This window comes from Passer montanus, unplaced genomic scaffold (genome assembly GCF_014805655.1).
Source record: "Passer montanus isolate IOZ18808 unplaced genomic scaffold, ASM1480565v1 scaffold10, whole genome shotgun sequence".
Classification (NCBI taxonomy): Eukaryota; Metazoa; Chordata; class Aves; order Passeriformes; family Passeridae; genus Passer; species Passer montanus.
The window spans coordinates 26,593,031-26,603,279 of NW_024356505.1; positions in this window are offsets into that span (position 1 = coordinate 26,593,031).

A 10,249-nucleotide genomic window follows, 5' to 3' on the forward strand; every position below is an offset into this window, starting at 1 on the left:
AAAAGATAGATAAAATTGGCAGTGAAATTGAACCTGGCTAGGAGGCTCTCCCTCTCCAGTTGAGGAGGGGAGTGAGAGCATAACTTGATGGGCACCTGATATCCAGCCAAGGCCAACCCATCTCAGCCATATCAATAAACCCACCCAAGCCTGAGTCTTGGGCTAAAATTTACCTTGGGCGAGGTCAAACAGAAAACTGGGAATGAAATTTTCCTTGTAGCTAACACTTCCAGTTATCCATTCTATCACAGTCCCCGTGCAGCAGAAGCTCATGGCTTCTCAAGCCTAACCCTGACTTTAATCTCAGAGGCTGAGCTTCAGACATCACCCTCAACCACTGCACAGAACAAGAAGTTCTTGAAGCCAATTTCTCTTTGCAGCCCACCCTTCACTTTGAGAGCCCTCTTCTAGCCTCTTCCAACTGTCTAGCCTTCCTCTGGGCGTTCTCTTTTTCTCAGCCCTAACCATGACCACAGGGTGAGTCTTAGACTATGATACCCCACCAATGCCCACACCAAAATACTTTCCCTTCCAAATTCTCTTTGCCCTGTTTTTCTCTGAAGCTCCTTTGTAAACCCATTCCAACTGAAGCAGCAGGCTCTCTTTACCTCGACCCTAATTCTAACTGTACCTAATCCTTGCTGTAAGCTAAGCCTTGGAAACAGACTCTCTACAGAGAGAGTGAGCACACAATCCAGGTCTTTTCTTTGCTCCCTTATGCCTTGGGGACAGTTTTGTACAGGTGTGAGGGAAGTTTTATTCATACAGCTTGTCATGACGTGGAAGTTGTATTTCAGTGCATTAACAGATTTTTTTAGTAGCATGACACTGAGAGTATATGTTGCAGTCAGCATTCATGGTGCCTCTGCAGAAATGGGAGATGAAAGACCTTCTGGGTCAGTATTTAAACACTTCAGAGCTAAGACTAAACCTGGTACCATGTTGCCTGTAATGCCCATGGAGAGACATCTCCATTAGGAACCTGGTTTCGTAATGGACTTGGGAGTGCTAGGTTAATAGCTGGACTGGTTCTTAGAGGTATTTTTCAACCTGAATGACTCTATAATTCTATCTCTTGGATCACATATCTCCACAACTGCATTCATGCTGCATTGCAGGCAACACTGCTTGTTTCACTTTACAGATAACTGGTGAACAAAGTAACTCAAATGTTGTGATGACAGTAACAAAAAAATGAAGGACCAAGGTATGACAGTAAAACCTCTTTTGAAGTGACTCCTTAGCTGCATCTTAGAAATCTAGTCAGGATCTGGTTCCCAGGTAAAGCACTTAGGAAAATGGAGGAGGAGATGATTTCTCTGGGTTACTGTGCATTTCAAATCCTGACTGGCAGTTCCTACTCAACTTTAAAGAAATCCACTCCTCAATATATACTAGTGTTTGAGACTGTTCTCCAGTTTGAGACAGTGTCCAGTTTTTTGATGACTGAATAGCTTTTGCACACCACAAGGACTGAATAAAAGATTACAACCAGAACAAACTCACATTGCTTTGAAAACTTATTAAAGAGGTATGATGCCACCAGTGGACTAAACTGATCTTTTTGCAAGCACAAAATGTACTCTGCTTCCCATGAAGTAGTTTACTATCTTTAATAGAACAGTGTGTATGTAGAAGCATCAATGGAGACCAAAAGGAACGGCCTCTAGGCCTGTAAAATGTAAAAAAGTAGACTTGGGGTAAACTATTTATTTTGCATTGTCCAGTTTGCTCCATTAGTTCTGCCATTAGTACTAAAATTCCTGCTTTGTCCCATTTTTTGGTGCAAGATACTCCCAACTGGAAGCTAGTGGACAAGGGAGAGAGAAGAATCATAAACAATCTAGCAAGACTGTGCTAATAAATGGCTGTTCTTGGCTGACTTCATCAACTGTTACAATAAACTAAAACAGGAGTGTGAGCTCTCACCTTCAGTTTTAAGAAAGGGCTGGGATTAACCAGGATTTAGCAAGCTTACTTCTAAAATCTATGTGCTCTTTTTGGTGCTTGCCACAGAGTTTTGTTTAGCACAGTTGTTTAAGCATAAAACTCGTTTGTTACTTTATTTCAGTATGAAAAAGTATATGAATCACTTGCTTTTTCTCTCACTGGTCACCCAAAGCATTTCCACTGGCGAGTTAGGGTCTCCAATTTGAAGGACAGGGATATCCCATAGTTTGTGAGGCTTTGCCTAGCTACTGAAAGGTAATATTCCCCTTTACAATTATTTTCTGCAGCTGCAAAGAACAGAAGGCTCACAGAGTTTCCCTGGGCCAACTGCCATAGAAACTAATTTCAGCTAAGGCAGACTCATAAATTGTTCCATTACTCCATAAATTGGTCTGGGCACATGTCACTTCAAGCCAAGCTGGGTTACTTTAAATCTACCCTGTAGTTCTGAAATGCTGCTGCTTTTTTAAAAGAACATGTCTTAAAGACATGATGAAAATAAATAATGTCTGAAATCAGTTAATATGCTACAAGAGCACAAAACCTACAAGGATGTCAAATTCTTAACCATTACATTTTTTTTTAAAATACAAAAATACCAGACCAGATATTTTTAGATAAATACTTTCCTTCATTTGTAAAACAGAAAAGATAAATAAAAATGCAGACTCCTTAATTGCTCCATATTCAGAAGAACAAGTCAATCTATGTGGGGGAATGATTACTGGATACATATGTTTACAGACAGAAAGCATTGCCTGCACTTTTCAGATGTGCCATTAAGAACTATAGGTTTCACATAATTTCACAGTATTACAGATTCCAAGTGGTCTGTGGAATAAAATTTAAAATACAAATTCCAATTTGTTAAAATTAATTTGCAAAAATAAACATAATAATTTCTTAAGCCAAAAGTATTCTGACATTTCATTTTAAGCACTACCAATTTATTTTTGTTCCTTAACAGGAAGCACAGTACAAAACCGAAGCCCTGCAAAGAGATTTTCAGCTCCAATTTGAGATCAGGCAACTGACTTAAGTGATGCTTTCTTTTTTTTGGTTTGGTTGGTTTTTTTTTAAGGGTGAAAAAAATAGCATCCCACTTCAGTCTAGGCTTGGGAAATTAGTACAGCCAGGTACAGCTCCTGTAGTCAATCCTAAAAACAGTGGAAGCCAGGAGAGCTGATTTTTACCTTGTTTGGCTCTCCATAAACAAGCCAACTAAGAGTCCCTACGATCAGCATCCAGCAGTAGCAGTGTCCATTTTCATTCAAAGTCAATTCTCCAAGGCAGAGAAATGCAAAACCCAACTGTCCTGCTCCCTCTGGGGCCCTCTGCTTCCCTTTTATGACTTCCCCACTTCGGCAGCACAGCTGCCAGTTCCACCTCCCAGCAGTTTAACAAGCCACAACTGCCAGGTTTTGCAGCTTATATGGTCTTTAAGGGCTAACCTCTTCCTTTTTCTGTAGAAAAGGCTTTTAACCCTTTTTAGGTTTGCAGGGCCTACAGTTCAACCTTGTGAGTTGTTTGTGTGCAGATTTCTAGAGTAACTGAGATTTTCCAGTGTCTCTCTGGAGATTCAACTCCTGCTGCACCAGGCCTTTCCAGGTGGGAAATTGCAGAACTGTTCCTGTACATTGTTACTCCAGCTGGGGGGTTAGAGGACTGTATATACAATATATAAACCTTTCTTTCCACCAGAAGATTCCTCAAACTTATTAGATTTCATTATTAAAAAAAATTATATTTTACAAAAGGCATCAAATACAAGCTTAATAAGGACATTCTGTATATACACTTTCTTGTTTCCTCTTTAACTTGAAAGGGGTTTTGCTCAACATCAGGTAATAAATGTAATTTTGAATAATCTATTGCTCTCATGCCAGTATAAAAGCTTTCTTTTTCTTTTTTTTTTCCCAAATATGCTCTTTATTGTATTGAAAAGATTTTAAGCTTCCTCTATCTTTTTTAAATAACCCTTAAAACATAAAAGGACACACAATTGAATAATAGATTGAGAAATAAGATGCAGTGTTTAATTGCACACCCTTTAATGAAAAATGCTTGGAGCAGAGTTTATCTGATTTTGCAGAAAACTCCAAACACTGTAGGTTCCATTTTCCCCTAGCTGTTATATTTATAATTTTCAAAATTTCACAAGAATTTTCAATTCATAGTGCAGAAATACAGGTTCCTTAGCATCTGCCATTTTAGCATTTTGTGCTTACTGTGGTTAATCACAGGAACTACAACAGCTGAAGAGCTGTCACAGAATTACAGTTGTTCCCACGTGTTCTAATTTGGACAGTTGTCCCTAGAACTGCAGGGTTTGTTTTGAGAAGTGGTTATGCTTGTGCCTTCTATCAGTGCTGCTTTAGAACTTTCTAGCATTTGTCTGCTGGAGACCTTGAAATGCTCCACTGATAACAATTAGGTTGGCCCTGGAAATTCTCCTGAGTCATTGAAAAGTAAGATACGGAGTTTTCAAAGCTCAGTTTACAGAAACATCCTTTTATTTTGAATGCTTCCATTCAAAACCTCAGATACCAAGACCCTGAGTGCTGACAATAATAACTGAACTCTGAAGCTCCAGTAGACCTTGTGAAAATCAGGTCTCCCACATATCTAAACAGTTTCTATACAGTATCTAAACAAAGTAACAGGTAAACATCTGCCCAACTTACTTTGAAAGAAATCCCATGGTCACCATTGCACCATCTATCTTTGATCCATTCCAATTCTGAAATCTTCAAAGAAGGAAATCCTGCAACCTTTCCAGTATCTGGCCACCTGCAGAGGGGAAACATTTTTCAGTACATCTAGTAAGAATTCTAAATGTTTCAACTTGTGGCTGCTGCTGCTTGTCCTGTCACTGGGCTCCTCAGCAAAGAGCCTGGTTCTGTCTTCTCTGTGCTCCTCTCCCATTAGGTGTTTGGAGCCAGCAGTAGGACCTTCTCTTTGCCTTAATTTCTCCCAGCTGAACACACCCAGGAATCTCAGTCTGCTCTCACAAGCACGTCATGCAGCTCCATAGCTGTCCTGGTGGCTCTCCACTGCACCTGCCCCAGTATGTCAATGCCTTTCTTGTCCTGCATACCCCCAGAAAGACACCTCAGACACAGCCTCAGAAGTACTGAACACAGCTAATAAATGCTTTCCAGACAAGTGGCTACATTGTTATAGCAACCTATTTAATCTCTCCCAGAAGCAAGATCCCAGAGCTCATTTGTCCTTGAACTTCATGAGTTTCTGTCAGATCATTGCCCAGATTCTTTGAACCACAGCTGCTCCCTCCAATGTCATATTGCCCACAGACTTGTTGAGAGCGCACTCCATCCCACCACCCAGGTCATGAATAAAGATATTGAACAGTGTTATGCCCACTATGAATCCCTGAGGGAGGCCACTTGTACAACCAGTTCTGCTTCATATTGTTGATTGCAACTCTTCCAGCATGGTGGTCCAGCTGATTTTCTACCCCTGCTATCATCCACTTACAGAATCCATAGGCCACTAATTTGGCTCTAAGGAGGTAATGGGAAACCATATCAAAGGCCTTGCTAGAATCAAAGTACACAGCATTCACTGCTCCTCCCTTCATCCCAGAGCAAGTCATCTCATCACAGAAGGCAATCAGGTTGTTCAGGTATAATTTACCCTTGATAATTCTGTGCTGGCTGTTCTCAATCACCTTCTTATCTTTCCTGTGCTTGGAAGTGCTTGTAGGAGACTCAGTATGTAACATTCCCAGGGAGTGCAGCTCAGCTGAGTGGCCTGTACTGCCTCAAATTCTCCTTGTCCTTCTCAAAGATGGATGTGTGTTTGCCTTCTTTCTTTCTGGCTTCTTTGTAATATATTATTATTATTTTAGTCAATTTAAAAAAAACTACAATGGACCCATATATGCTATTAGAGGGTTAAAAACTATCAGGTCTCTCTTTTACTGATATTTTTTATTCTAATCTAAGAAACTTGCAAAATTTAGGTTTCAGGAAATTGTGATGTGGTTCTGCTAGAGAAACTTTTACCCTAGATAACAATCTTGTCTCAAATTCTTTTGATTTACATGAAAAATACACATTTTCTAAGAAATACTCTGTAAGAAAATGAAGACCACATATATTAATTGCCTTAAATCACTTTCTATTACTTAAAAACTTCCCTGATGACAAAATATATTTAGAATATTTTTAAAAAATAAATGCAAAAAAATCAGCTTTGTAAATACCAGAATACAAAAGGAAAGAAAACAAATTATATGCTTGTCCATCTAACTACTTTGTAATTACTACATAAAACTCAAAGGATTTCAGAGAAGAACAAACTGATTTCTCATGAGACCAGAAGGAAGATTGGTGTAAGAGCTGCTTAGGCACAAGACCAAAAGAGATTCTAATGACATCTCCAAGAAACTGCACAAAATGCTGTAGACCAGAAGAGAAAGGTGATCGAGTGCATTGTAATGTGCTGCAAACCTGTGCTTGGACTCCTCTTTGAAAGCTCTGTGCAGCTGCAAGCCACAAGGCCACCACTGCTCTACCTGAGGCCACGGCAATGGTTTTGTTCAGTTTACTAGAACTCTTTGCTCTTGTACATGTTTGAAAGCACACATGTATGAGGCCTGATCTACACATTTCTTTTTTTGCCAATGTTTTGTCATTGGATGAGTGGTGTAATGTTTAATGTAAATAGTTATCCAGGTGCAGAGGTAACTGCAACTGTTTACATGAAACAATTTTACTAGCAAAGGTAAGTTATTTCCTGTTCTTAGGAGAAGTTGCTACACTGTAAGAGTGCCTTTTTACATGTATGACATCTTCTACCCTCAGATATTGCAGTGCTTTGCCTGTTCTGGTTTAAAAGAGTGTGCTGAACAGAATCATGGCAGCCATTCTAGAGCTGAGGAGGTGCCTCTTTGCCCAAGCTTTCTTCCTTGGTAAGCTTTAGCAGTGGAGGTGGCACTTCCTGGTGATCATAGGGGATGATAAGACAATGCTCAGTCTGCATGTGTGGTTTGGTGTCAGTAAGCAGAGTCCTGGTGTGAGATTAATTAGCAGGGATTATCAGTGTTGTTCAAGCACTGAGACCTGTGTGCATACAAAGCTTTGATCATTACATGTCACAGAAAACTCATAGCAGTTTTCAGCAGCCCATCCCCCAGGTTGTTATCAGAGCTAATAGGTTTTAGGTTCTCTCAGTTTCACTAGGCAAGCATGACAATTTCCAGGAATTCAGCTTTGGAGAAAACCAGTGGTCCTATGAGGAAAAGGAGCCATGTAAGTAGGAGCTGGATCAATTTGTTTGCTCCAAATTGGTTATGTTACATCACTACCAATCTGTAGTGGAGGACCTGGGAAACCAGATATGGCCAGGACTAGGACCAGCACCATTTACATTGCAGATATTGTTTTGAGAAGTAAATGAAAGTAGACTTGCCTCATTTTTCATTGGGGGCAAGTTTTAAAATTTGTAAAAATATGGCCAAATAATATGAGTTGTGTTTTATTTTAAAGTGACACAATATAAGCATGACATTAATAATAGTTTAAAATTGGTTCTGAGTGTATTCTGTTGTTTTTAACTCCCTTCTTTACTTTTTTTTTTTCGTTTTGATGTTCAAGAATCCAGTTTGTATTTATTTTGCATGACAGCAAAATCCAGCAGAGTGGGATGACAATTGACATAGCACAGAGGAAGTGAGGTTATAGAATTATCTATGTGAGTTACTATAAGCAAAAAAGAATGTATTTTCTAAGCACAGAACATACTTCAACCCCAGCTAGTTCCTTTTCTCACAAAACAGAAAAAAGAGCATAGTTCCTTTAAAATCAAAGAAGCTACAATGATTAGTACCAGGAGAGCATCTTATCTCTGATTAGACTTGGTGATTGATTCATTGTGGGGGTGAGGGGTGTTGAGGGGGGGAGGACTGAAATCACAGGTGAACAAATATATATGCCCAAAGCTTGCTCTCTAAAGTAAATGGGTTTACATGTGTGAGGTGGGTAGGATTAGAGGGCAGAAAATGGAAGCAGAAGAAGAAATACCACAAACCACAGCTAATTTGGCACTCTGCTTTCTTATGCTGTCACTGTTTCTGCACTTGGAGATGAAGCTGCAGCCACATTTCCTCTGCAAGGCAAGCAGAAAGGGTAGCTGAGACACTTGCAAAGTGCAGAGTTAAGTGCAGCGCTGCAGGAGTTCTCACACTGATGAAAATGGCAGCTCTTTGATGTTAGGTACTGCACAGTCCTGCAGAAAGTAAGGCAGTTCCCACCCTGTGTTGAAGAAGACAACAAGGAAGCCAAGAGGCTTTGTTTTTGCTTTGAAGCAAAGATAAACAGAGGCTGTCTGCAAATGAAATATTCACATATTCTGGTGTGTTTTTCAGTTCCTTGAATAACTGTAGTTTGGTTCGAGCTCAAGTGTAAGAAATGTTTTAAACTCCCACTCCATGGAAGGAAAAGGCTGCAAGGCCGAAGGGCTGTGCTGAGTACAGAATCAGGGTGTTGGTGACACTGGACCAGCACTACATTTAATGTGGCAGACACTTATAGAACCAATATTTACTCACAGAAAATTGTAAAAAAAAAATCAGACAGGCTTAAATATTCATAATGGGGCTAGAAACCTTTTCCATCTTACTCACTGTTTGCACACCACATGGTTTCTGTTCAGGTCCTGCTGGGAAAGAAAGGGGAAGAAAGAAAACCTGGGGCAGATTGTGGAGTCCCTTCTATTTCCAAAGCAGAGAAAACACCAGTAAATTTAACTATGTAATCGAATATTTTTGTGTCCTTTTCTGTATTATTTTGGCTGCTGAATATTGCAAAGGAGAGGCTTTAGCCATCCTTATACACAATAAACAAGTCAGCTGTTCCCTAATTGCAGAGGGCAGAATCTATTTTTCAAGGTAATTATCTGAGTACCAAAGAACAGTGTTAAAACATCGTTACAAAATTACAAGAAAATATTATTTCTTGTAATTTAGTGCTTGCACAACTAAGCAGAAACATGCATACAAATACATAACTCAGAAACACTGTTACAGCGAAGAGCTCAAAAAAAAAAAGGGAAATGGAGGAGAGACAAGTACATAATATAACGAAAAAGGAGGGAGAAAGCAGTGGGTGTTTTCTTTCCTCTTCTGCATACTCTTTGTGACAAGAAAATTACTTTAGAAGTTCAGGCACAAGATGTTAAAAAAAAAAAGTAGCAGAGAAACCATGAATGAGACTGTTCTTTTGAAACAAGAATTTCCTTATAAATGAAATTAAGTATCTTCTACTCAGACAGCAAGTGTCATGAAGTATGTCATCAAAGTGACCCCCTGTCAGATAGCAAGTTGTGTTTCCCCTTTTACTCAGAGAAAGAAACCATTTGTATGGCTTATCTTATCAGTATTTTATTAATTTGCTTTCTTATCCATTACTGGGATGTTTTCTATCAGTTACTAGGTTCCTCTTGGCTCTGGCCTTCATTATGTTCACTTGCAGAAAGTAGTTTTAGTTTGAAACACATCTTTCAAGGAGAAAGATGTATTTCTCTAAGCATTCCAATAAGTCTGAAATATTGTTGCTTCCAACAGTTTCTAAGGAAAAGTAGGAAAAAAGCCAAGTCAGAGTATCTGTTGGATGAGAAACTGTTAAAAAATATGTGTAGTCTTTTGTATGTTAATTTGGTTTCTATGAAGAGAGCAGAGTTTGCATGTCAGGGAGCAGAGTGTATGGTACAGGAGTGGTCTGTGCTGTGGTTAACCCTAACAGGAGTGGGGAATGTGAGCCCCTCGGTGCCATGCAGGGACAGCTACACGGGTCAGCTCTTCAGTGCCTTGCAGGAGTGCCACAGGCACCTTTCCCTGACAGAATTCCCTGTCTAGCTTCAGTGTATCCCAGCTGGTACTCACAGAAAGTGTACACTAAGTTCCTACCATTCTTCCAAATACCACACCACTAGTTAGATAATAATAGCAGTAATACCTGAGTAGCAATTATGAATATAGCAATAGTAAACATTGAAAAGATAAAAATATTCTCCTATGAAACTTATAGAGAAAGTAATTTCTCTACACTGCAGCCCTGAGATTGTTCCCAAGTGTTTCAATAATACTGCTTTAACAACTGTAGGCTACAGTCTAACAAAGTAGAAAGATACATTAAATATAAAATGAATGTAGAATATATGTGGAAATTTATAGCCATAAAATGTAAATAACATGAGCATAAGGGATTAAAGTTGATGGCTGAACCAGTTAAAAGCTTCAGTTTCTAAATGTTCCACCACTGTCCTAGAGAGTTTC